The 25,182-nt window shown below is 64.7% G+C and overlaps 1 long non-coding RNA gene across 1 annotated transcript; it reads left to right on the top strand.

Moving 5' to 3' along the window:
- The first annotated feature begins 210 nt into the window (after nucleotides 1-210).
- On the top strand, nucleotides 211-2,275 carry LOC106493211 (uncharacterized). Its single transcript, XR_001294115.2, has 2 exons — nucleotides 211-795; nucleotides 2,155-2,275. It is a non-coding gene; the product is annotated as an uncharacterized lncRNA (long non-coding RNA).
- Nucleotides 2,276-25,182: the final 22,907 nt, after the last annotated feature.

Here is a 25,182-nt window from a genome sequence, read left to right as displayed (position 1 = left end):
TTAGTGGCTAATCACAGTAATTGGCTGCGCAAATTAAGCGCACATGTACTGGCACACATGCTCTTATATTCTGCTATCTGCTCTGTGTTCGTGTGTGTCTGAGGTCTCTCATGAAATGACCTCAAAGAAGGTAGCGCCGTTAATGAGCCCGTCTTTGTCAGCGCCGTCCCTCTCGCTCTCCCCCGTGCTGGGGCAGGTTGGGGTCGTCGTACGTTGCACAAGGGCGCAGTGACAGCGGACGGCCGCCCGGGTGGCTGCGTTTGTGCAGCGTCTCATCTGCAGCATCACAGCTAATCCTACAGCATCCTGGTTCCAGGTCCCCTCTTCAGCTCTAGACTGCCTTATATATATATCTCAATTGTAGATGTTACATTTAATAAAATAATTTCTTGTATCTCCTTATAATTTGCTGGGTTTGGAAGCACGCTGATAAAAAAAAACAAGTGGCCTAATTACTCTCTTCCTCCCCCACCCCCATAAGTTTTGTGCTCCGAAATAGAGGTGCCAAAAATCCTCAAAGATTTCCGATCTGTAAGCTTTGCTTGCAAAGATCCTCCTTTTGTTTTCAAGCGGCAGCTCTATACGCTGTACAAACTAACCTCCATCACCAAAGCCGGCTCTTTTCTAATTAAAGCAGGAAGAAAGCAATTTTGCTGGGCTCTGCTCCTACCCATCGCGTCAGCTCTGGATCCCTGAAAATTCCCGAACTTTGTCAACCAAGTTCTCTCCGGCTCTCTGAAGTCAAAGGAAGGGTTAAAGGACCCGCATTCCTGCCGGTGTTGCTCCGGATCAAAGGTCAGCTGGTTCTGTACCACGGAGGAAGAGAGGGAGGTGGTGTGCAACCCTGACCAGGTCACGTTAGGAGTAAACCACATCTGAGCCGAGCTAATGAAGCAGTATTTGTCTCTCTCTCACACGCACATACTCCCGCTCGGTGCTTGGCAAGTCAGAATTCCTTCTCTAGTGGGAGTGAACATGTCGATTGTATTTTTTCCATGATGTGTATTGAGGCATTTGCTAGGTTGTGGGAGTAAACACTTGGGGGAATTCTCCATGAGCTAGCAAGGGCAAGTCACAAGCCTACTAAATATGGTGAATGAAGACTGGAAAAAAAAAACCCTGGAGAATAAAACTCCCTCTTTCCACCCATCTCCCCCACCACCACCACCACCCCCGCATATTTTTTCTCAGTATTGCGCGTTGCTGTTTAACCACTTGCCGGGTAAATCCATTTCCATTTGTGTGACTAAACGCGCTGTGCTGCTCTAGTTTTCTTTTCTGTCCTGAAGGGCAGTACCGGGGTGGTCCTTCTTTTCTTCATTATTAACCGAGGCACACGGCACCGTCCTGCTCGAGAAAGCAGAGACACCAGCTATTCGACTGGGGGAACAACAGGAAATGCTCTCAGGTCTGTAAATACTTGAGGGGGTGAGAGATGATGGTCATGTACAAAATATTTGACCAGCCGCATCCCACTGACCTCCTTTGGTGCTGCTCTTGAAAGGGATTGGCCAGATTCAGAAACAGTTGATCTTTAACGCTCCAAAAATACATTCCCTTTCAAACGCTCAAGTAGAGAAGCATCCGAGCTGCCAAACCCAGGCCCCGCTCCAAACCTTTCATGGCCTGGGTGAGTTCAGATCCCGGGCGTTTGTTCATTCAAGGTTGGCTGGAGACCACGACAAAGGTACGAGCTGCCTGGGCCAGCAGACACCGCGCTCGTGCCTGGCGGGACGGCGACCACCATGCGCCTGCCACCACCTTGCCCAGGCTAGAGCCCTCGGGCAGCCCGGGAGCAGCGAGGTCCTGGTTTTGCCCACCCTGTTGGGAAGCCTGGAGGCAGCTGGTGGCCCCGTCTGCTTAACTCCAGAAGCCACCGGCGGTTTCAGTTACAGTCCCAGCTCAAGCAGGGCACTTCTTATGGCAGTGACACTGCCCTCCTCTTGCAGTTGAAGATCTCTGGTGTCCTTCTGGTGGTCCTGGGCTCTTCTCAGGGTCGCTTTCTCTTGTATTTTATGTCTCAGTGCTCTGGTACTTCATTCCTTTAGCAGGTTTCCTCCTTTATCGGGTATTGATTTGGAATAGCTCCACGCTCTGGGGTTTGGACGGGCAGACGGACAACGTGTCCTTTAATCAGGTCTTTTCCCTTTGCAGGTCTTTGTTGAAGCTGGCCTCTCTGCGCGTCTCGAAAGAAGAAGTGCCTGGGGCCTTTTTTTTTCTGAGGCCAACAGTACGATGCCGACACATTTAGAATAAATTTTGATCTTTCATTTCCTCCTCCAGCTTCAGTGTCCTTCTTGCTTGCAACCTTTGATGGAGATTTCCTCGCCTAGGTCACGCCGGCCCCTTCCGAAACGGCCAAACTCGTTTCTCTCTCCAAAAGTCACGAGACACAAACGGGGACATTCACCTGACAACACACTAGCATTGGCATCGTTAAAGATCTTATTTGGCTCTCAATTAAGCTAAAGGCTTTTCGCTACAGTGTCTCAAACTACTCAGCGTTTAAGAGAGACTCAGCTGAAATACCTTCTTCTGTTTGCAGCGATTTTATTTTCTTTAGGACCCAAAGAAACTGCCGGGCTGCGCAGGAGCCCTTTGTTTCAGGCAAACTGTATAAATAGCGCTTGCAACGTATCCACGCTTGGGAAACGCAGAAGCAACAGTTAAAATATATATAACTACTGAAGCCTGCGGAGTGTGGTTTTGGGTTTAGTCAGGCAATTTGTAGTTTGCCTAACAATTTAGGCCACATTCAAGGCTTATCTAGGTTAAATACTGTAAGTCAAGTTTTGCTCTCGTTTGTGCGCGGCTCCAGCTGCCGCTCCGGCGGGCACGGCGCAGCCCTTCTGCGCGAGGTGACTCCACCTCCATTTCCTTCCCCTCTTGGACTTCGCGGGGGACGGAGAGCTCACCTTAATTTTGCTACCGCAGCAAACGCACAGGCTGCCTTTTCCTCGCCCAAACGGCAGCCGGATCAGGCGGGAGCAGGGCTTCTGGAGCAAGCGCCGGCTGATGCCTCCAGGGACCTGGAGATGGGCTGTCCCACCCTGGGCCATTCCTGGCATTCAGCCGGGGCCGGGGTAGCCGTACATCTGTGCGATTGCTTCCCATCGTAAAATAATTAAAAAATTAGGAGAACCCTGGCAAAAGATCCGCAAAGTGTTATTAAGTAAGCAAGAAGCATTTTGCACGATATTTGAATTTATATTAAATTGCCTGTCACGAGGAGTGATGAGGCCGTCAATAAATTAGTTTATACTAGAAGCTGTTTAAAGGCAGTTAATAGTATTTAGCATTAACAAGTCATTCTGCGAGCAGCAGAACTAATGACGCTTGCTCTCCTATGGACGTGGGTGTCGGGCGCGAGCTCTCCGCGCGGACGAGCTGCCGTCCCGCAGCGGGAGCGCAGCCCTCCGCCTCTCCCCCCGCGGAGCCGGAGCCTCCCGCCGCCCCGGCTTTCTCCCCGGCTTTCTCCCTCCGCTCACCCCAGCATCTCCCCGCTGCCGCATCCCCGCGCGAAGGCGAGCTGCAGCCGGAGCCCCACGCCGCTGGCTTCGCGGAGCAGGGAAGGGGCAGGGGGATCCCCGCGGGGTCGGCACGGCGTGGGGTGGGCGAAGCCGCAGGGAAAGGAGGGGATGTTGTGCTGCGCTCCGGCTCGCATCCAGGGCCCCGGCTGTTTCCCGCGTGCTGCGAAGCTGGGAACAGGTTACAGGAGCCCAGGGGTGAAATTACAGCCGGGGAGATCCAGCACCTGAGCCGGGGCTGGACTCATCCTCTGCAGCGGCAGCAAACAGGCAGCGGAAAATCCCTCCCTGAGCCAGCGGCCTTGGGAAAGATGTTTCCTCCTCTGCAGCAAGCCTGGGAAAGCCCAGCCTGGGGGAGCCGGGTGCCCATCCTGCTGCCCCGGGTGGGAAAATCACCGTGGTGCCGGCAAGCCTTTGTGCCTTGCCTGGCAGGCCACGTGCCGGCGGCTCCCAGCGGCAGCGGGAATGCCTCGGGAATGCTGACCCCGCGCTCCCGCGCTCCCCTGGCCTCTCGCGCTCCTGCTAACGGGGGGCTTTGAGGAGACGGAGACGGAGAAACGCTGCTGCCAGCAAAGCCTGGGAGAGCCCATGAGGCTCGGGGAAATGTCATAGGGATGCAGGTGATTATGGATGACCGGCTTAGGGATATCTCCTTTATTTATTGCCCCCTGGATTTAGTAGTTCCAAAACCGTCCAAAAATTTCAGCGCTCCCAAATCTTTTCCGGGCCTGGCCCAGTTGCTTTCAGTACGGCTGCTCCAGCAACTCTGCTCCACACCCCGCATTAACCGCCGGCAGTGCAAAGGAAGCAGCTCTGCAGCGTCTGACCCTTCCCGAGCTTTAACTCGTGCCCTCGGTGGTCGGAGCCGAGTCCGGCTCACACGGGTGCATGGTGCCGCTCCTCTCTGCTTCCCACGGGGGACTCCCAGCGCCTTGCCCCTGGGGCAGGTGTTCAGGCCAAGAGGGAATATTCCTCCCGCTCCGGGTCAGCCAACCCGAGCTGTAATTCTCCGGAGCGGAAAACGCCAGTGCCTCTTTGGAGGGTGCCGTGCGCTGCCTGCGGCTCCCTTCGCCCTCGGCCGGCCGGAGAAACCCCAGGGCCTCGGGGTCGGCGATCGCTCTTTGGGGACGGACGGACATGGCACCGCTGCCTCCGCGGCACTCACGTCCCGCGCCCACGGGAAGGGCCCCGGAGATCCCCAGGATGCTGGGGCAGCTGCACTGGCGGTGCCGGGAGCATCTCCGCTTCCTGGGGCACCACGGGACCCGGCCGGCTCCGCTCCCCGCTGCTGAGCTCGGCTCTGGGAGCGGCACAGGCGGCGCCGTCCCGTTCTCACCGGCGGGGAAATCTGCCGCCACCGCCGGGCTGGAAGGGCTGCAGCCCGCCTGCGGGCAGAGACGAGTTTGCTTGTTCTCAGCCGGTCCTTGGATGCCTTTATCTGATGGCCAGTTTTCCTGAGGAAGGGAGGGGGAGCCGGAGTCGCCCGAAACCGGGGACCCATCTCCTCGGGGTGCGACTGGCGGGGCCGCGGCTGCGAGACGGGGGAGAGGCCGGGGGCGTCAGCCGTCGCTGCCGGGGAGCCCAAGGGCCCGGGGCGCCGGGCCGGGCGGCCGTGGTGCTGCGGGGGAGCCGAGGAGGGATGTGTGCCACCTCGTCCGCCCACGGCACCACAGCCGGAGCGTCACCATTCCCGCGGGCAGCGCGAGGAGGGAGGTGCGGACATGGTGCCCCGGGTGCAGAAAACACCAGCGCGAGGAAATCGAAAGCAAGAGCTAAAATCGAGCAGCAGGAGATAAATTCGGCAGCGAGGTGGGTTCGTGCCCTGCTGGGAGAAATCCCAGATAATTAAACTCCGTCACCCGGCTGAGGACTGGGGCGACTGCGGGAGAAACCGGCTAGTTTGAGCTGATCTGCAACCAGCATCACGGAGCACAGGGATGCTGGGACAGCGGAGCAGAGGGGTGTCGGGACAGTGGAGCAGAGGGGTGTCAGGACAGCGGAGCAGAGGGGTGTCGGGACAGCGGAGCAAAGGGGTGTCAGGACAGCGGAGCAGAGGGGTGTCAGGACAGTGGAGCAAAGGGGTGTCAGGACAGCGGAGCAGAGGGATGCTGGGACAGCGGAGCACAGGGGTGTCAGGACAGGGGAGCACAAGGATGCCAGGACAGCGGAGCCCAGGGATGCCGGGACAGCGGAGCACAGGGATGTTGGGACAGCGGAGCACAGGGGTGTCGGGACAGTGGAGCACAGGGGTGTCGGGACAGTGGAGCACAGGGATGCCGGGACAGCGGAGCACAGGGATGTTGGGACAGCGGAGCACAGGGATGTCGGGACAGCGGAGCACAGGGGTGTTCGGACAGTGCCACAGACGTGTGCTGCGACAGTGGCGCAGGGGCTGTGTCTTCCTACAGAGCTGGGAATGGTCTCTTGGCTTCCCAGTGCGGCGCAGTGGGCAGAAACATCTCCAGCTCCTGGAAAGTGGGAGCAGGGCTGGATGCCCGGAGTGCTGGCGCTGGGGCAGCAGCAGCACAGGGGCCCCGGAGCTCTGCTCTCCTCAGTCCCGCAACCCTCACCGACCCACGGGAAACCTTCCTTGTGGCTTTGGGACTAGGAAAGCGCACGGATTTTCCATAAAGTGCCCTTGAAGCTTTCACACGCTGCGTTTCAGGAGAGCTTAGGGCTTTCAAAGCTTCCCGAGCTCAGCCAGGATCGCCGGGGAGGGGAGCGGAGCCGGCAGTGCGGATCTGCTGAACGCACACCGAGCCGGGCCTCTGGGGTGCCGAATTAATAGGACAGAGAAGGGGCTGTTCCCTGCATGTTTTATTTATGGGAATGAGGCCAGCGAAGTTCCCGCAGCACACAGAAATAGCCGCATCGCCTCGGCTCCGCGCTGCCCACAGCCGCGACCTTGATAAATGGATCGGCGCGAGGGCCGGGAAGGTCGAGCTGCGGGTCCGCGGCGGGGGCGGCCGCGGCCCCCTCGCCCCCGGCTTGCGGCAGCGCAGCCCCCGGCCCCCTGCCTCGACGCGCCCGGGCGTCCGCGCCGCGGGCAGCCTGCCGCCGCCGGGCTCTGCCCGCGCGGGGGAGCGGGGCAGAAGGCAGGCGGGAACTCCACCAAAAATCCCCCAAACGCCGAGCAAACAGCGGAGAAACCCCTTCTCCTGGTTTACGAGCAGGGCGCCAGGCGGGAGCGTCCCCCCCCGCGCCGCCTCGCCGCGAGCCCTCCGCCCCGGCTCGGTGCCTGCGGGCGCCGGGACGAAGCCGCCGCTCCTGAAACGGGAACCAAAAGTGGGGCTTTTTTTTTTTATTTATTTTTTTAACCTGCATTTTTTTTTTGGGCTGTTTCCTGAAGCAGAGGCACGGCCCCGCCGCCACGGCGTCTCCCCCGGCCCCGCGGCGGCCCCCTCGCCCGGCCGGGGCAAGGCTGAGCGGGCGTCGCGCTGCAGGAGGGGCTGCGGGGGAGCTGGGATGGGGGCCTCATCCTGGCCCCTCCACCCCGGCCCCATCCTGCCGCCTGCCGCTCTTAGAGCTGCCGGGAAAAGCGGGGAGAAAAGCCACGGAGCTCCGTGGGATTGCTCGGCGTTTGCAGCAGCGCAGCGCCGGCTGGGATACGGCCCAGCTGGATCCCTCCCAAAAGCACGAATTGGCACGGCCATGGCTGAAGTTAGGAAAACCCCGGCAGAGGCATCGTTTCCTCCGTGCAAGAACATCGGTGGGGTAGAAAATGCTGTAAAATGCATCACGTTTTCTCGGATAAACGAGCAGCGGGTCCCTATTGAGCCGCTCTGACACAACCCTCGGTTTAACGCCGCGAGTGACCCAAGGCTCGGCCGAGCGCTGTGGCCCGCGGCACCGGTGCCATCCCCAAAGGCTTCGGCACACCGTTCCTCCGCGCGCAGCAAAGCGCTCGGCAAACTGCAATTAATTAGGCTGCCCCGCACCCAGGCAGCCCCCGGCGGCAGAGCCTCCGCGAGCCGCTGCAGAAAGCACGTGTTAATGTATGCATTTTATAATTAAGGAATTAAGTGGCTTTCCCAAGGCTGCCCGGTGAGTCAACCGCGGAGCTGGGAATAGCACAGTTCCTCTCCCCGCCCTCCGGCCTCGGCACAGCATCTCCCTCCCGACTTCCTTCCCCAGCCAATAATTAGTCCGGTTTTATTCTGCCGCGGGCTTTAGCTTTTTGTTTCCCCGTGATTTCTCGGAGCCTCGACCCAGCGAGCCCCCACAGCGCCCGGGGCCGCTCCGTGTGCGGGAAGTGACCCCGGGCAGGCGTTTCCCGGAGAGCCCGGCGCGGAGGGTCCAGGCCACGGGGCAGCGGTGCCCTTTGCCGACCAGGAAATCCTCCCGCGGCTCACGCAGCCCGCGGGGGCAAACGCCATGTCGGCCGGCTCCGAGCCCTGCCTTTCCCGGGGCAGTTTGTTTGCTTGCTCTAAAACCAGGCCGCCTCGCGCAGGACCCGCGGGGACAGGGCTGTGCGGAGCCCGGCAAGGACCTTTGCAGCGGCTGCCGCCAGCCCAGGCCAACCAAAGGCTCCGGCCACGCTTCCGGCAGCTCCTGGCAAAGGGACGCTTCCCAAAACTGCAGCCCCACCCCAGCCTGGACTCCTGCGGCTCCGGGAACCCAGTGGCTCCAGGAGTGTCACGGCTCCAGGAACCTGGCTTCTCTGGGAGCGTCGTGGCTCCAGGAACCCAGCAGCTCTGGGAACGTCATGGCTCCAGGAGCATCACGGCTCCAGGAACCCGGCGGCTCTGGGAACGTCGCAGCTCCAGGAGCATTGTGGCTCCAGGAACTCAGTGGCTCCGGGAACGTCGCGACTCCAGGACTCCCACAGCTCTGGGTCCTTTGCAGTGCTGGGACCTTCCCGTCTCAGCCCCGGGGCCGGGGCTGCCTGGAGCCGCTTTCATCTCCCGGGCGCTCGTGAGGGTTTTACTCGGCTCCGCTCTGCCCGCGAGACCCCCCGGCTCAACGCTTCCCAGCCGGCAGAGCCCGCGGCCTCCCCTGGCACCCAGGTGGCACGTGGGTGCGACCTTGGCCTGGCCCTGTCCCTAAAAACCCCTCGCCATCCCGGTGCCCTCGCTCGGGTCACAAGGCGAAAGCCTTGCTGAAGGCAAATCCAATGGCCGAAGCCCGGAGCGAGGGGTCGAACGGGGCCACGAGCTCTGCAGCCGTCAGCTCCCCGCGGCGCCGGCGCTGGCTCCGTAAATCGGGGCCGGGGGGGCGAGCTGGTCCCTGGGGACACTGCCTGGCCCCGCGGCGCCCGGCCGCTCCATCCCGCCGCCCTCCCAAGCTGAGCGGCCGGTGCCAGGCACGGCCGCTCCCGGGGATCCCGCGGGGCGTGGGGACGTGCCGAGGATTTTGCCTTCAGCCCCGTCAATCCCCTGCGCTGCCCCGGTGCCAAATTCCCTTTACAGGTGATAGAGACGCGCGGGATGTTTGAGGAGCCTTTGAATCTGCCAAGCGCCCTGTAAAGCCAAGGGCTTCGGAGCAGAAACGTCTCAGCCGCTCGCGGGGACGGGGCAAAGCCCGTGCCGAGCGCCTTTCTCCCCTCCGTCCCTGCAACTGCCTTTCTAGGCAGGGTAAAATTACAAGGACCAAGAGCGCTGTCGCTTTAGGGCATGAGCTAATCACCAGCTGGGGACGGGAGGATTTTTCCGCCTCGTCCCTCTGGCGCAGTCTTGCGCTATTAGGTGCATTATGGAGGTTCCAAGCTTTCCTCGGAAGCGTAAAACACCGCCGGCTGCCGGAGACGGGCCCGGTCCAGCCAGCCTGCCGGGCTCTTTCGCCGTGACGGCGCAGCGTTTCTGCCGAGGCCGGGGGCGAGGCGATGGCCGAACGGCGGAGAGGGTTTCCGAGCGGGACAGCGGTGCGGACGCTGAGCCTGGTGAATTATTTTGGAGCTGGTAGCTGGGGTGTGCGGTCGCTGCCGTTTCAGAGCGTTCAGCAGAATCGCGGCAGATATTTAATTGCTCCTCTCCTGGGGAGTTTATATGAAGCTCTGGCTCTGCACTTTCCTCTCCTTGCTGCATCTGCCCTTTATCAACCTTCCATCCTTTGACTCTCGCCCAGAGGTGGCTGCAAGGGCAAGAACCGGCCTGCAGCTTCAGGATGGGGGGAACCTCTTCCCCGGGGACCCCCCGCTCCGGGGGATGGAGGGTTCATCCTGCGGGGCCGTGGAAGCAGCAACAGGGAACAGCGGGTCGCGTTTGCCCTGCGAAGGGTAGAGATGTTCCCCAGCCCCCTGGTTGATGCGACCTTGGTTGGTCCCACCTTGCTGACGGCCCCACAGCAGAGAAACGCGGTCAGGAGGGATCTCTGGGGGTCTCTACCCAACCTCCCGCTGGCGTGGGACTGTCACCAGCGTGGGATCAGGTCACCCACGGCCGCGTCCAGGTAAGCCCTGATGGCCCGCAAGGACGGCGGCTCCTGGCCGCTCTGGTGACCTGGCCCCGGGGAGGACGAAGGACCAGGGATCGTGCAAGGTGGTGGCACATGCACAGCTTGTGAAGGTCACTGCAACCCTGGCAAGCGCTCGTTGAAGCAAGAGCCAGTTCAATTTGAAAAATAAGGCATCATCTCCTATTGATGCCCAGCACGCAGCACATGGCACGGGGACATTTACTCAATCCTAAAGAAAAGACGCTTTTGAAGTCTTAGAAAAAGGACAAGAATAAATGAAATCAATTAATAAAAAGAGCCCTGTTAGAGTGCAGTAATTATTTACTGAAAGGGGGAATTTGCCAAGTATAATAAACCTGGAGCAATTTTATCTCATCTTCACTTAGTGCGGGATTGTGTAATTAGCCCTTCGTTATTTACAGGAATGACATCTTTGTTTGTTATTGCTGAAGTACGACTGGCCCTTGATGTGGGTTTGTGCCATACACAGCTTCTTGTTCCTGTTACATCGGTTTCCCAGCTCCGAGACACCAACTCTAACGAACCCCGTGACTCTTAACGAAGAGGTGGTGGTGTCTAGCGACGGGATCTAGTGACGGGAGCGAAGGCACGCAGGCATGCCGGGGACGAAGGAGGCGCTGGGTCCCTGCCCCGCCGTGCCGCCCTGCAGGACCTGGGTGGGATGGGACGTGAGCGAGGTTTCAGGGTGCTCTGGGGCTTCCCCAGGTCCCGGCGCGAGGTGGGACTCGGCGCTGGGAGCCGCCGGGGAGCTCGGCCCCGGTCCGTGTTTCGAGCCCGGGTCTGGGTCCATCCCACACCCAGAGCGGCCGATTCCCGGTGGGCGCACGGAGCTGGCAGCTCTGCGGGTGCGCACGGCCGCCCTTCGCAGCGCTTTCCTCCTCTTTTAAGGGCGGCTGGTTTCAAGGAGGGATTTACCGTCCTGCAAGCTCCGTTCATTGACGTTTTGCTCCTGAAAATCGAGAGACCTGGTAGCTTTAAGGAGACGTGTCAACACAGAAAGGATTTTGCGGTCTCTCCTTGAGACAAGGGTCACATCCTTCCCTGCTGTCTCTCCAAGGGCTCGAAGGGTTCGCCCTGGGGATACGTGTCCTCGAGCAGTGTCGCAGGGGCTGCGCAGGGAAATCAATAACAAAAATGATGCTCGGCTCCTACGCAGAGCTTTACGTCTTCAGAGCCCTTTACTGGCATAAACTCATTAACCGAGAGGAATCTAATTCCCAGTCACACAGGTCCCAAGGATGCAGATCTTAAGGGCAATGGACCGGAACGCATTGTAATAAGAAATAGCTCCCGCCGAAGGGCCGCGCGCTCGCCCTCGCGCTCGGAGGGCAGCGAGGAGCCTGCGAGAGCAGACGGAGCAGGGAGGGCCGAGCCGGAAAGGGCACCCGGCACAGGCCGCCGGGAGCCCTGCGGCAGGGTCTGTCCCCGGCATGGCCTGCGGGGTGGGCAGGGCGAGGAGGAGCGGGAGCAGCCGGATGAAGGCGCGGGGGCAGCCGGATGGCCCGCAGCCCTCCCGTCTGCGCCAGGACGCTTCCCGCTGCCTGGATCCGGGGCCAGGCAGCGGCAGCGTCCCGCAGCGGCGGGCGAGCCGAAAGGGCCGGCGGAGGCAGGCGAGCCGCGCCGGGAAGCTGGCCTGGTTTCTCCCCTTACGTCAGCTGGTCTGATACAAGCGCTCTCCCCCTGATAAGCCCTGCATCCTCCCGGCGGATGGCTGTTTTCCACTCCAGCCCTGCCCCGTCTCCCGCGGGAGCACGGGCGCGCGCAGGCTCCTGCAGGGGAAGGAAGGAGATGCAAAGGTTTCTCACTGCTCCTCACCAGGACGGATATCGGGGGCGTCTGTGCCCTGCTTTTCGGAGAGGTGCTGCTGGTGTCACCCCAGAAACCCGCGCGAAACCCCCAGGGTCTGCTCCGGGCACAGCCGTGGGGAAGCTGGTCCCTAAGCGGATCGGGGAGGTTTGGAAGGCGCCGCCTGCCCTCGCCGGCCCCCACCGCGGGGTGCGTGGACGGTTCGGTCGGAGCCGTTTCTATTCCCGCAGCGCAGCGCCTCGTGTCCCTGCGCCGGGGCGGAGAGTAAGCCCAAATCAGCCCTAAGCGCTCGGAGCCGCGTGCTTTCTGCGCCCTCGTCCCCACCGCCTGCGGGCGAGGTGACTCCAGCCCGGGCGACCCCGCGGGTATTTACTGCAACCTGCTATTTCTGGGAGTGTTGCGTCCCCCAAGAGCTGGGCTGGCCCCGAGCGTGTCCCTCGGAGCCGGTCCCCGCGGGGACGCCGGCGGCCCTGACGTCCGCGCGGCGGCTGGGCGGGCGGCCACAGCTCCTATTTCGGGATTGTCTCCGGGAGCTGCCCGCAGGCTCCGGCCCCCGGGAGGACGGGAACACCCTGACCCGCGCCCAGAGCTCCCGTCTCCGGGCCGAGTCGAACACACCCGTGCCCTGGGGACGGCCGGGCTGGGAAAGGCGAGGGGACGGATGTCCTGCCCGTCTCCCCTTCCCATCCCTCCTCCCGCGGCCGCGGCCGTGGCCGTGGCCGTGCCGACGGCAGCTGGAGGCCCCGGCGGCCGGCTCATCCATGGGGTTTCCTTGGAAACCGCACAGCGAGTCCCTGCCGTTAATAAGGTTATCGGTGCAGGTGTCCATGGCGGAGGCAGCCCCACGGCACGGAGGTGGCTCTGGGGCACGGCACCGCCGCTGGAGCGGGCTGGCCAGGCCGGGGCGGCACGGAGGTGTCCTGCTTGTGTCCCTGCTGGCTCTGCCCCAGGCCCAGCAGCGTCTGCAGCACTCTGCCCCGCTCCACGGATAGGATCAGGCAGAGGCGGAGGTGTCTGCGACGGGGGCCACATCTTCCCCCCGGACGTGGGGCATTGCCGGGCTGAGCCGCATCCCAGGAGAGAGCTGGCAGCGCAGCGGCGGAGGAAAGGGCCCTCGGAGGGAGGCGGGCAGCTCTCCTTCGGCAAACCGCTGTGCTCCTGAAGGACACGCGCGCCCCACGAAGCTGCTGCTTTAAATAAATAACTACATCATGGCATCTCCCTGCTCCGCGGTGAGCCAGGAGAGAGCTTCATGCTGGGAGCCCTCCTTGGCTTCCTACTGCCTCCTGCACTCGGAAACGCTCTGGGAATGGGGACAAATGTCTGCTGGGAAAATTCAGCCTGGGATCTGAGGAGGTGGCGAGGGAAGAGGCAGGCAGGAGGGGATGGGAAGCTGCAGAAAAGGGGCCAGAAGGGGCCCTGGAGGTCGCCAGCCCGTGCCGACTGGGAGCAGGGAGGCGCGCGGGATTGCCGAGGGGCACGGCAAGCCAGGCACGGGAGAAGGTGGCCCCGCAGCCAGGGCCGGAGCCCGGAGACAGGGTTCAGGCTGAGGACAAGCGAACCGAGCTGGCGGCTCGACGGACAGGGAGCCAAGGAGCCTGAAACGGCAGCCGCAGGCTTCAATTAGCCGAAGAGCGACTGCGGCACCCTGCCCTAAATAGAGCCTCTGCGGTCGGCACGGCCCGGCTCCCCGGCATCGCCCGGCTCCCTGGCATCGCCCAGCCGGTGGGACCCAGCCCCGGCCCCCCGATACCCAGCTGCTGGAGGGCTGACGCCACCGGGAACCACCTCCAACCCCCACATCGGGGCTTATCCCACCGGCGCGGGAGGGAACGGGCCAGAGGGAACAACGCAGCCGGAGGGGGAAGCGACACCCTGGGGACGGGATGGAGGGGAAAGGGCCGGTTCCCACGCCAAAGCAGCGTGCCAGCTCTGGGCCGGCGCCTCCTGGTCACGCACGGCTGTGCTTGCCAAGACCGGGATTTCGAGGGGATGCTGGCGGGCCGGGGGCGCATGGGGCACAGGGCTGCGGGGCCGGAGCCCGAGCGCCGGGGCTGCCGGAGGGGGAGGCGGGCGGCCGCAGCCTGCTCAGAAAGCAGCTGGGAGGAAGGAAGAAGCGGCTAAAATAAGCAGGTGGGTGGACAGGGAGGAAATAATAGCGAGACTGATAACGCAGGGGCTGGAGAGAAGGGGGAAAAAAATCTGCCGCGGGGGAAAAGAGACAAAGCGTCCTCAGGAAATAGGAACGAGCCCCGAGAAGGAGGAGGAAGGTCACCCCGGGGCGCCTGGCAGCAAGGAGGACGTCCCGAGCCGGGGAGGGGGGGAACCAGGGCTGCCTGCGGGGGCAGAGGTGCCCGGAGCACCCTCCAAGCGGGGACAGGAGGCCGCGGGGCCGAGCGGGCGGGTGGACGCCGGGGAGCGGCCCCTCTCCGCCGCGGCGAGGGAGAGGAGGGCGCAAAAGCCGCCGGAGGAGAAAGGGGCGATTCGGGGTGGACCGGAGGGAGACGGAGAGCGAAGCCGGGGCCCGGGAGCAGGGGGCCGGCGGGGAGGGCGAGCGAGACCCCCGGGGAGCCCCGCGGGCAGAAGCCCCCCGGGGGCACGGGAGCCCTGGGAGCAGCGCCGGAGCAGGAAGCGGCCGCGCGGCCGGACAGCAGGATGCGCAGGGCCGGCCCGTCTCTGCCCTGGGAGTTTCCACATTAACCACACGCTGTTTGCGTTGGAGCTTTTTCCCCTCGGCAGGGCCGGTGCTGCCGGGGGGTTATTTCCTGCCCTTTTCGCTCTCCCCCCGCCGCCCGCCCCCCACCTTCCCCGGCCTGCAGAAGCCTGTCTGCTTCCTCTCTTACGCCCCGGGGGCTTTCCATGCTGCCAGAAAATAAATCTCATGCTATTTTTAACAGCGGGGAAAACGCGAAGGTCTCCCGGAGCCCGGGTCTGCGGCGGTGATAGCTGCAGGCCGGCTCCCCCGGTGAGATGAAGGAGGGAGAGGAATTTGCAGGGAAGGATGTGGGAGGCGGGCGGGCCGGGCGCGCTGCGCTTTAATCTCTTCGCCGTGGGGCAGGATATTCGGGGGAAGAGAGGGGCGCCGGGGGGCCGCTCTCAGGGAGGCAAACAGCCCTGGAGGCACCGGGCGGCCGCGCTCCCGCTTCGTCCCCCTCCGTCCATCCCGGCGTTTCGCCCCCGATGTTACCAAAAGGAGGTGACACCGAGGCCCGTGGGGCGGCAGCGGGGCCGGAGTGGGGGCTGCGGCCCTGTCGCCACCGCCGCCAGGGCCGTCATGGCGGGCAGCCCGTTGCCATGGCGACGGCGGGCGCCATGGTCCCTGGGTGGGGGGGAAAGGGCCTGACTGAGCGCGGCCCGGGGAGACACGGGGAGGAAAAGGGAGGCTTTGCCTCCAGAAGGGGCTGAGGAGGGAGACGGAGGGAGCAGGCGGCACCCACGCCGAGGCGGGGGCCGGGGGGGGCGGCGAGGCGCCTCGGGGGCCGGCGGCGCCATGTTTGCGCCAGGCCTCCATCTTGGCCGAGGGGGCCACGGGGAGCTGCCCGCGCCGCCGCAGCTCGCCCCAACGGGGCCCTCGTGGCCATCCGGCACCGTATCCTCCACACCGGGCAGGCGGCGGCAGGGGGGAACCCACGTCCCCCTCGGCCGTGCCGGCCCCCGGCCCCCCGGCCCTGTGGCCGTGGCTCAGCGCCGCCTCCTCCCGCACCTCCCCGCGGCCGGGGACGGCGTCGAGCACCCGATCACGCCTCGGCGCTGGGCATAGGCGCCGAACGGGGTCTGCCGGGGTCAGGGCTGGGACCGCGGCTGTTTTTAACCCCTTTAAGTGACTTAAGGGAGGCTGCGAGCCAGATCAGCCGGCTAATGCCAGGCCGGGCAGGGAGCGGACGGAGCCGCCGATAAGCGAGAGGTGGCAGCGGCTCTTCCCCGCATCTCGCGCCCCACGCGGGCAGCTGCGCCCGCTCGATACTGCCGGCGCGGGGCACCACGGCACCCTGTGGCACGTCTGCTGGCACCCCTCCGGCCCAGGGGACGGTGCCTGCTTGCACGCGTGTGCCGGCATGGTCTGCATGCGCCGGGCTGCATGCACGTGTGTGCAGGATGGTCTGCATGCACCAGGCTGTGTGCACGTGTGTCCGGGACAGTCTTGCATGCACTGGGCTATGTGCACACATATACAGGCACGGTCTGCGTGTGCCAGGCTGCATGCACGAGTGTGAGTCCGTGGGCATGCATGCACGCATGTGTGCTGGGTGCCTGTGCCCAGAGGTGCACGTGGGACTGCTCGAGCAGGCGTGTGTTTGTACATGCTTGTGCAAGGATGCTGCTGTGCAGGGGTGTAGAGACACTTGTGTCTATGTGCATGTGGGATTGTGCATGAGTCCGGATGTGGGTGGGTGGGTATGCCTGCGTGTGGGTGCGTGCTGACTGCGGATGGGTGTGCAGGTGTGCAGGAGGTGTGCATGGGTGCAGGGGTGCGTGTGACTGTGAGTGCAGATGTGCACGTGTGTAAGCACACACCTGCGCGTGGATGGGTGTGTTTGTGCAGACGGGTGAGCACCGGTGCGCAGGCACTTGGGCGTGGGTGCGTGTGAGCGTGCGGGTGGGCGTGCATGGGTGCAGGTGTGAGTGCGTGCGTGTGCACACACCTGCGTGCAGGCAGAAGGGATCAAGCATGCGCCCGTGGTTAGGGCACCGAGGGGCCGTGGGGAAGTCACTTCCCCTCCGCAGGCCTCGGTTCCCACTTGGCCGAGGCCGGAGCATGTGCTGCTCCGCCTGAGGCTCCAGGTCCTGCTAGGGGAAAGGGGAACCACATCCCGCGACGGCTTGCTGGGGTTTTGCCCTGGTCCATCCACCCGGGGCCGCGCAGCCCTGTGGTGTGTCCCACGCCGGGGCTGGGATGTGTCTGCGGGGCTTCCCTACGCTCCCGGGCTGGGGCCTTGCTGGGCCCCGGGTACGGGATCAAAACGGGACACCTTTCCCCATCCGCCCCGCGCTGCCCCGCGCTGAGTCTTTGTAGCTCCTCTTTGCAGCTAAGGGAATTAGGAGCTTATTTCTGCTTGAAGCAGCAAGAGCCGAGTGTCTCGCGCTTTCACACGACTCCAGGAGCTGAGGGTTTAGGACAGAAACCAAGCTTTACTCTTTGCAAGGCTCCTGCTGAAAGGGCTTTGGCTGCCGCCTACTCCGCTGCGTGCTCCGCTCGGTGCCCTGCCGCGGACGCGGCGTCACGGGGAGCCCGCGGGGAGGAGGCTTCCTTTGCCCTTCTGGAAGATGTTATGCAAAGCCCGGCGCTTCCGATGCCGCTGCCATGAGGCCCGGAAATGCAGGAAGAAAACCAGAGCGCGAGAGAGAAGCTGTTTCCAAGCACCAAGTGGGAGGGGAGCAGAAAACAGGAGGCGGAGGTGAAAATGTCAAACGCAGTAATGCTCCGGCGGCCGGCTCCGGCCCCGCCGCACCTCCCCGCGCGGGCGCTGCCCGGGACACGGCGCTCCGCACCCCGGCCGGCCCTGGGCGAGGGGCCCGGGTGTGCCGTGCCGGCTCTTCGTCCTTGTCCTCCGTCACCCGGGCCTGTTCCCCTCCGGCGCCTGGCTCCTGAGCGGAGGCGGTGCGTGGAGGTGGCCTTTCGCCAGCCTCGGCCCGCTGCCCTCCCGCCCTCCGGCGGCTCCGGCTCGCCCGGCGGCACGGGGCTCGTGCCACGGCGCGGCCATCTGGCCACGGCATCCGGAGGCAGCGAGGGGCTGCGGCCGCCGCTCCGCCGGTGCCAGAGCTTTCTGGGAAAACCTGTGCGCTGCGTTCCCAGCCCCGGCCCCCCCCGGCCCCCTGCCCCAGCAGCCGCGGGCCTTTGATGCTGCTTTCCCGCTGCGCTCCGCGAGGTCCCGGCGGACCCGACTGCAGCCCCCATGGCATGGCCAGGTTCCCACGGCACAGCCAGGTTCCCGCAGCACAGCCAGGCTCCCGCGGCACAGCCAGGATCCCGTGGCACAGCCAGATTCCCGCGGCACGGCCGGGCTCCCATGGCACGGCCAGATTCCCACAGCACAGCCGGGCTCCCGTGGGCTCTTCCCCCCGCGTGGCCATGGAGGCCTGATGTTTCCAATCACGTTGTCCCAGGAGAAATTCCCCTCATGCTCTCCCTGCGGATGACCCTGCGGGCAGCGCTAGCCCGTCCCCCCCCTCGCTCCTGGGGCAGCCCAGGCTGCCGCGTGCTGGTGCCGGCCTGGGGCCGCTTCCTGCGGAGCGCTGGGGGCCGAGCCGGCGGTGCCCCCCCGGCTGCCCTTGCTTCTCCTCTCCTCTCCAGTCGCCTCGTGTCGGGCTTTGGGCACGTTTCGGAGCCGCGAGCCTGCGCTTGCCCTTTGCTGCGAGCCGGCCGGCGCAATCGGCAGAAATCCCCGCTCCCGGCCTGCGGTTTCCTCTGCCGGCTCCTTCGGGAAGTGGGGCAGCGCTCCCTGCGCGGGGAACCCGCTGTGCCACCCTGTCCCCGGCAGGGCCACGAGCCGGGAGCCTCCGCTCCCGCGGGAAAGTCACCCCTGGCCTCCTGGGAGCAGGAGTGAGCCGGGAGCACGGCGAGAAGGCGGCTGTCGCCCCGAGAAAATCCCCCGCTCACGCTCCTTCCTTCCCGGCTCCCCTCTCTGCTCTGCCTGGATTAAGGTTTCGGCTCGGCAGTGACAGCGAATATGAGATGCAATTTGCCCGCAGACAAATCCTGCCAGGATTGCGCCCTCGGTGAACGCTCAGCCGCGGAGCTTTTCTCACCCCGCTGTTGCATCCCTTGGATTAGAGATGGCTTTTTTCCCTTTGATCTTAATTGTTTGCTCCTGCTCATCCCAAGCTCTCTTCCTGCCTCTTTTTCTCTCTTTCATTTTCTCCTCCCTGTTGCTCGCAGCAGAGTGACCCCATCCTGAGCTTCCGGGGAGACGGACACAGTGCAATGCGGAGCGATAGATCTGCGCTGACCCCGAAAGAGGAAGCATTCCCTGCGAGGGCCTTGCCCTTCTCCGAGCGTCGCCCCGTGCGGGGGCTTTCCGGCGGCAGCAGCGCCGGCGGCGGCGAGCGGGGACAGTCCCCGAGCCGCGGGGAAGCACCCGGCGCTCGCCGCGCCAGGAGCCGCGTGCTGCGCCTCGCCCCTTCCACGGAAACCCGCGAAACTCCAGCCTGGGCTTTTCCATGGCTTGTCCCACGGCCATGCCGGAGGCGCCACTGGGAACGCTGTGCCCTGGCCCCTGCCTTCACGCAGGGAGCACGCGGGGAAAACCTGCCCTGGCTTCCCGGGACGATGCGGGAGCACCGCTGGGGATTGCTCCAGGCAGGGATGGCGGGTCTGGTTTCCAGTTTGGAAATGGGATTTTGGAGGCCATCTGGACTCCAGCCACGGCCTGGAGCACACAGGAAGCTGGGCGGGGGCCGTGGGACACCCGCGCCGGTGCTGGGCCTGCCCCGCACCACTCCGAGGGATCAAGGGCCACGCGGACCCGCGTGCCGAGCCGTCCGGAGCACGGTCCTGCCGCCGCTCCGGCATGCAGGGAAGGCCGCAGCGGCCGGGCCGGAGGGCCGCGGGGCTCCTGCCGGATGGCTCCGGGGAGCACCAAGCTCCTGCGATGCCCTAAGTGTCCGGCCGTGAGGAGGGAGCAGGCAGCCAAGCCCAACCGGCGCTTGCTCCCCCCCGGAGCAACGGCTTTGGGAACACTGGTTATTTTTAATCCCGGGAAGCTATTTTTGAGAAGAGAGGCTATTTTTACTGCCTGTGTCTAATCCTTCTTTTCTTTTCGACCGTACCCAGCTATTTGGAGAGCCGTGGGGCGGGCAGCTCCACACTTCCGGAGCCGTTCGGACCGGGCGAGCTGCATCCAGGAGGATTCGGGGTGGGCAAAACCATATTGCTGGACCTGCCTCTCCACCCGGCTCCCGCTGGCCCCATGCCCGGCAGCTGTGGATCCGGGCGGTGGGGTCGGGATTACTCCCTTGCCGGGGCTGCTCTGCCTGGGGGCAGCCCGGCCCCGAGGCCGTTAATCCTGCAGTGATGCCGAGGAAGCGAATGTGCCCCTTGCGAGCAGGTTTTCCGGGGCACAGAGGGGCCAGGAGCTCACGGCCTGGATTGCATCCGCCCAGCCGGAGCCGGGAAGGCGACCAAAGCTGGGACCGGCAGGGCGAGGGGGCCGCGCTTCCCCTGGGCGTTACGGGGCCGGCGGGGTCCTGGGAGAGCCGGAGACCCGGCACCGAGCTGGAAGCAGGTGTCGGACGCGTCCCGGAGGGAAGCGGCGGCCGGGCGGAGGGGCGGAAGGGTGGGCCGGGCCCCGCGGGTGCCCTGGGGGCGCCGGGCACCCGCGGCCAGGGCCGAGCGGGAGCAACATCTGGCAGCGGCGGGGCGGGCAGGAAGCGGAGGGCCGGCTCGGACCCCCCCGCGCTCCGCCAGCCCGGCCCGGCCCGGCCCGTGGCATCCCGGAGGGACCGTGCTGCTGCCAGATGTTCGGCAGCTGTCTCTGCCGTTTCCTCTCCTCCCCCCGCGCCTTCATCCTCCTCCGGGAAGATCTTCCCTGCGTTTCCTCGGGCAGCAGAGCGGGGGGAGCATCCCCCGCACCGCCTCTCCTCCGGACCCCGCTTCCTGAGCCGCGGCGCCGCTCCGCTCGGAGCTTCGGCTCTCTCGCCGCTCATCCCTCCCTCCGCCGCCGTCTCCTCTCCTGCCTCTTCCCCCTTCCCTCTCTCCTCGCTGCCTTTCTTCTCCTGCCAGCCGCGGTTCGCTCCCGCCGCCTCCGTCCGCCCGGCCCTCGGGGTCCCCCCGGGGCATCTCGCCCCTCCGCAGCCTCCCGTGCCGCCGCCGGCCGCGGGGATCAGCGCCGGCCTCCGCGGCCTGCAGAGCTCCCCCGATCCCGGGGAGGGCACGGAGGCGGCGGCGGCGGCGGCTGAGACCTTTCATTGCTTTTCTTCCTTGTCCTCTCGAAAAAACCTGCAGAGCCGCCGTGCCACTTTTGCATTTTACATTTTCCTGCAGCGCAAGGCCCGGGCCGGCGAGGCGGGAGCTGCCGGGCCGGCACCTGCAGGCCGCGGCCACCGCGCTGCCGAAACCTCCCCGCTCCCTGCCCGTCCCCGGCAGCACGGAAAGGCAGGGAAGCTCAATCCGTGGCACGCTGCGGAGCCGTGCCACCCGCCGCGCTCCCCAGGTGCACGCCGGGGTGCGAGCCCCAGCGCCCGCCCGCGGGGCGCAGATAGGATTGGGGGATTAGCACAGCTTAGGGAGCAGGGTTTTTCTAGGCAGCAGATGGTGCTGGATGCATCCCAAGGTGAGGTTAGCGGGATGGGAAACGAGCCTGGGAGCAGCCTGGGCAGAGCAGGGGAAAACAGAGCAGAAGCAGGGAGGAGATGGAATTGCATCCAGCCCGTTTCCTGGCGGGAGGTGCACGGCAGCGCTGGAGGGCCGCATCCTGCCCCCGGCTCTGCTGCGTGCTGGGTGCATGACCCCATTAGCGCCCATGGGCCCAAGTGCACGCGGACCTGTGAGCCTCCCTCGACGCAGCCGCGGACATGGCCTGCGCCGGCCGGGGGTTCATGCGAGCGGGACGCTGGGTGCCGCCGGCCCGGCCACGGGGTGCCGGCACGGTGCCGGGGATTCCCGCCTGCCCTGGCAGCACCGGTGGCTCGTGTGCCTGGAGGGGCTCTGCCGAAACTAGTGAGATTAGCAACTTTGCCCCAAAGCTGGCAGGGGAATTCCCGGGTGATAAGCATGGAAATGAGCAGCGTAAAGCGGCTGCCGACGTGACGAGGTGCAGACGAGAAGGAAAACCCAGCGGCCAGGGTGGAAGTGCCGGCGGCTCCGGCGATGCCAGCGGTGAAGTCTGGCAATCCCCGAGCAGTGTCAGGAGCCGTTTTGGAGCCGAAAACAGTCAAATGAGCTGCGATAAGGAAGCAGAAATTAGGGCCCGGTGTCCGGGCAGAGAGGGGTAACGCCGGTGCTGAACTGGCCCCGGTGGGAGAGGAAGGGGAGGCCGGTGCTGGGGCGAAGCCGCCTGCTCCGTGTGTCCGGACAGAGCCGTCCTCGCCGGGGACGCAGGGTGGCCAGGTGGCTCCGGCTCCTGCTAGAGACGAGCTGGGCATCCCCGGAGGATGCTCTGGATCCAGCCCGGAGCCCCCGCACCTGCATCCCTCCACCCCGGCGGTTTGGGCCCCTTCGAGAGTCGCCGTCCCTTCCCTGCGGCCGGGTGCTCGGAAAGAGGAAGCGTCGCCCCCAGCTGCCTCCCCGCGCCGGCCCCGGGGTTATTTTAGGTCTCCAGAAAAGGGGAAGGTTGCGCCTGGCGGGCGGCAGTTTTGGCCAGCGGGAAGGCGATGCCCCTGCGGTGCGCAGGGGCCGGTGCACAGTCTGGGAAAGAGGAACACCACCGCCGCCGGCCACGCTTCCCCTCTGCTCCCGCCCGGAGCAGCTCGGTGGCACAGCCCCGAGAAGCGGATCCAGCTCACCTGATGGGCAAAGGGGCTTTCGGGGAGGCGCAGGCAGAGCCGCTGCAGCCCTGGGGTGATGCCCACGGCCTCCAGCGCCGCTCAGAGCCTGGTTTAATGCTCCGGATGGTCCCGAAATGCTGGGGAGCCGTCAGCCCGGCCCTGCCACCTTGCCTGGTGTCTCGGGGCTGCGCTCCAGCGGTGCCAGGTGAACGGTGTTGGGCGCCCCAGCCCCGGGGGAGGCAGGACGCCCCTGTCCCCGTGGCTGGGCTGAGTCGGGAGGCGCCGCTCGCGGAGGGACGCCCCGGCGCTCCCCGCTCGGCTCCGTGACCCGCACGTTTGCGAACTGCAGGAGCAAGGAACGAGGGGAGGGTTCATGCACGCGCATTTTCCAATGTTGCTTTTTGCTGTTAATAGTGTGCTTCGACACCGGGGCCCAGGGAAATGCTGGCGCCCAGCAGCGTTCCCTCCCCACGGCATTGCCAGGGCCGTGCACATAACGCCGTGCACGTAACGCCGTGCACATCCCGGCTGGTCTCGTGCCGATGCCCACACCGTGGCAAGGCTGGGGCGCGCTGGGGGCCGGGGGCAGGCAGGGCCGTGGCCCATCCCCGCTGCGTCGGGGCGCCCCGCATGCGGAGCAGCGATAGCCCTGCCGGCCCGCGCGGCCACGCTCCGCTCGTGCTCGGGAGACGCGCGCCAGGCACCAGGCGATAGGGCACTATCAGCCGGCGCCGACTCGCTCCGGCGGCGTGCGGCCCTCGGCTTCGGGAGCGCCGGCGCGGGCTCGGCCCTTCACCGCTGCGGGAAGCGCGCGGGGCAGAGCGGCGCCCGCAGCTTTGCAGGCGGGCGGCGAAATCTAGGTCAGGGCTTTCTTTAACAGGGGCACCGAGCCCAGGTCGTCTCGGCTCCAAGTGAAGCGGGAGATCAGCGGCGGCAGCCCCAGCCTGGCGCGGCCGCGGGGAAACGGCAGCCTGGAAACACCTGTGCCCACCGGGAGCATCCCCATTCCGGGAGCATCCCCATCCTGGGGGCTCCCCTGCTTCAGCGCCGGCTCCCTCCCTCCTTCCCTTTCGCCCCGCGCGCGTGGGAGCCGGAGTGGCTGGACGGGGGATTGGCGAAGGGAACCGGCTCCAGGCCTGACATTTTGGCGTTTACCAGCGAATGGCAGAAAAGCCCCATGCGAGCAAAAAGCCCGGCAGCAGCGAAAGGGGAACTGGGGGGGCAGCGCGGAGGGCACGAAGCTGCGGTCACCAGGGCGAGCGAACGCCTCCGAGGCCCAGCCAGGTATCCCAGCGGGGGGGGGCACCCGGAGCCACGGCGGTTCAGCGATGCCGGGCTCGGAGATCCAGCTTTTACTCCTGGCAGAGCTATCGGAGGCCATTAGGGCTCCTTCCAAGCCGTAATGCCTCCGAGCTCCTCCTGCTGCACTCATCTCTCAGGGCCAGATTTTCAGGAATCCAGGCTCTGGCCAGGCTTTCACACGGGCTCAGCGCTCAGCCACTCCCTGGCTTTGCACTGAGCCCAGCTTTAAAATTAGACCTGTGCTGAGGCTCCAGACTTTGGAATAATACCACCCCCCTGCCAAAAAAAAAGCCAAGTTCTTAAAATTCTCCCCGTCCTTTTCCTAGAAATGTCTGGGATATACGGTGGTGCTGTGCGACCTAAGCGAATTTGGGGCACTTGTCGAGATGAGCTGCAGTGCCCCAAAAAGGGTATTTCCAATAGCTCCTCTGCCTAACGCTTGCAGACGTGCTCTCCTCTGCTGCCCGGCACGCACTGCTGGAAATGGTTCTGAAAAATTAATGCACCTTTCCCCATTTACATTCGCTTCCCTTTTCACGCTCGTCTGGGGCAACGAAAATAGACCGAGCGGAAAAGGCTCCTAAAATGAAAGTAAAGAGAAACAAAATTATCACCGAGTTGGGTTTGCAATGAGCCAGATTGCAAAATGACTAGGAGCGGAGCAGCCCAGGGCTTCCCCGGCACACTTCTGACGGCTGCCGAGCACTTCGCAAAAAGGAGGCAGCCGCTGAGGCGTCAAATCCGGAGAGAGTCTGGGCACACGCTCAGCTTTAAGCCCACGAGCGGTCCCTCCAAAACCAAAGCCAGGCAGGTTTTTACCTGGGGATGGGGAAACACCAGCCCGGAGCGAGGACGAGCGAGGCTGCGAGGGAACAAGGCGCTGCTGGCTGCACAGCTAAGGGCGAAGGGAGGCTGCCCTGGCGCTGCACAGCGGCTCGAGAGCACAAGACGGGCTGGGGGAGAGCGAGAGACTCCCCGGGTCACCGGGAAAGTCACAGCGAATGCTCTAGAAGTCACAGTTCTTTATTCTCAGCCCTGGGACGGCGGTGAGAAAACCAACCTTTTGTCCCAGCTGCTCTCCTTCGGCTCCCTGCGGCGAGCGACGGCGTAGCCCGAGCTCCGGGCACCAGCGTTCACCCGGCACGCTGAGCCTCCGGGCCGCAGCGCTCGCCAGGCATCGGGATCGTGTTTCCGAGCGGTATCTCCGTGTCTGTAAGCCAGGGAGGGAGAGCAAAGGGATGTGCGTTTCCCAGCGCCTTTCTGATCAATACGGGCGTTCCTAACTCCTGCGGGCACTAACAGGCAAGAGGAGGGGAAGCGCCTCACTGCAAACTAACGAGCTCTCCCGAGAGCTCGCTCCCCGTGGGCCGTAATTCCCCTTCGGTGGGGAGAAGTCGGCTTCTCGGAGCGAAGCCATGTGTCTCTGCGTGACCTTCGAGGTCCTGCCGGGGCCGGTGCCAGCGATGGGCTGCGCGCGGCGGGCGCAGGCCCCGGCTGGGTGCGAGGCTCCGCTGCGCCGCAGCTCAGGGGCCAGCGAGGAGAGGTGACATTCGCGGGGTCACGCGGTGACGAACCTGGCGCACGGCAGGCCCCGAAAGCCGGGAGGAACCGGGGATCCGAGGCAGCGGGATTTTCCTGCGGATCCCTCCGCAGAGCCGGGGGAAGGGGGTATTTCCAGTGACTAAAGGCGACTGAAGGTGGGGGTTTCTAA

This window comes from Apteryx mantelli, chromosome 18 (genome assembly GCF_036417845.1).
Source record: "Apteryx mantelli isolate bAptMan1 chromosome 18, bAptMan1.hap1, whole genome shotgun sequence".
Lineage (NCBI taxonomy): Eukaryota > Metazoa > Chordata > Aves > Apterygiformes > Apterygidae > Apteryx > Apteryx mantelli.
This window is presented reverse-complemented; position numbering and strand designations above follow the sequence as displayed.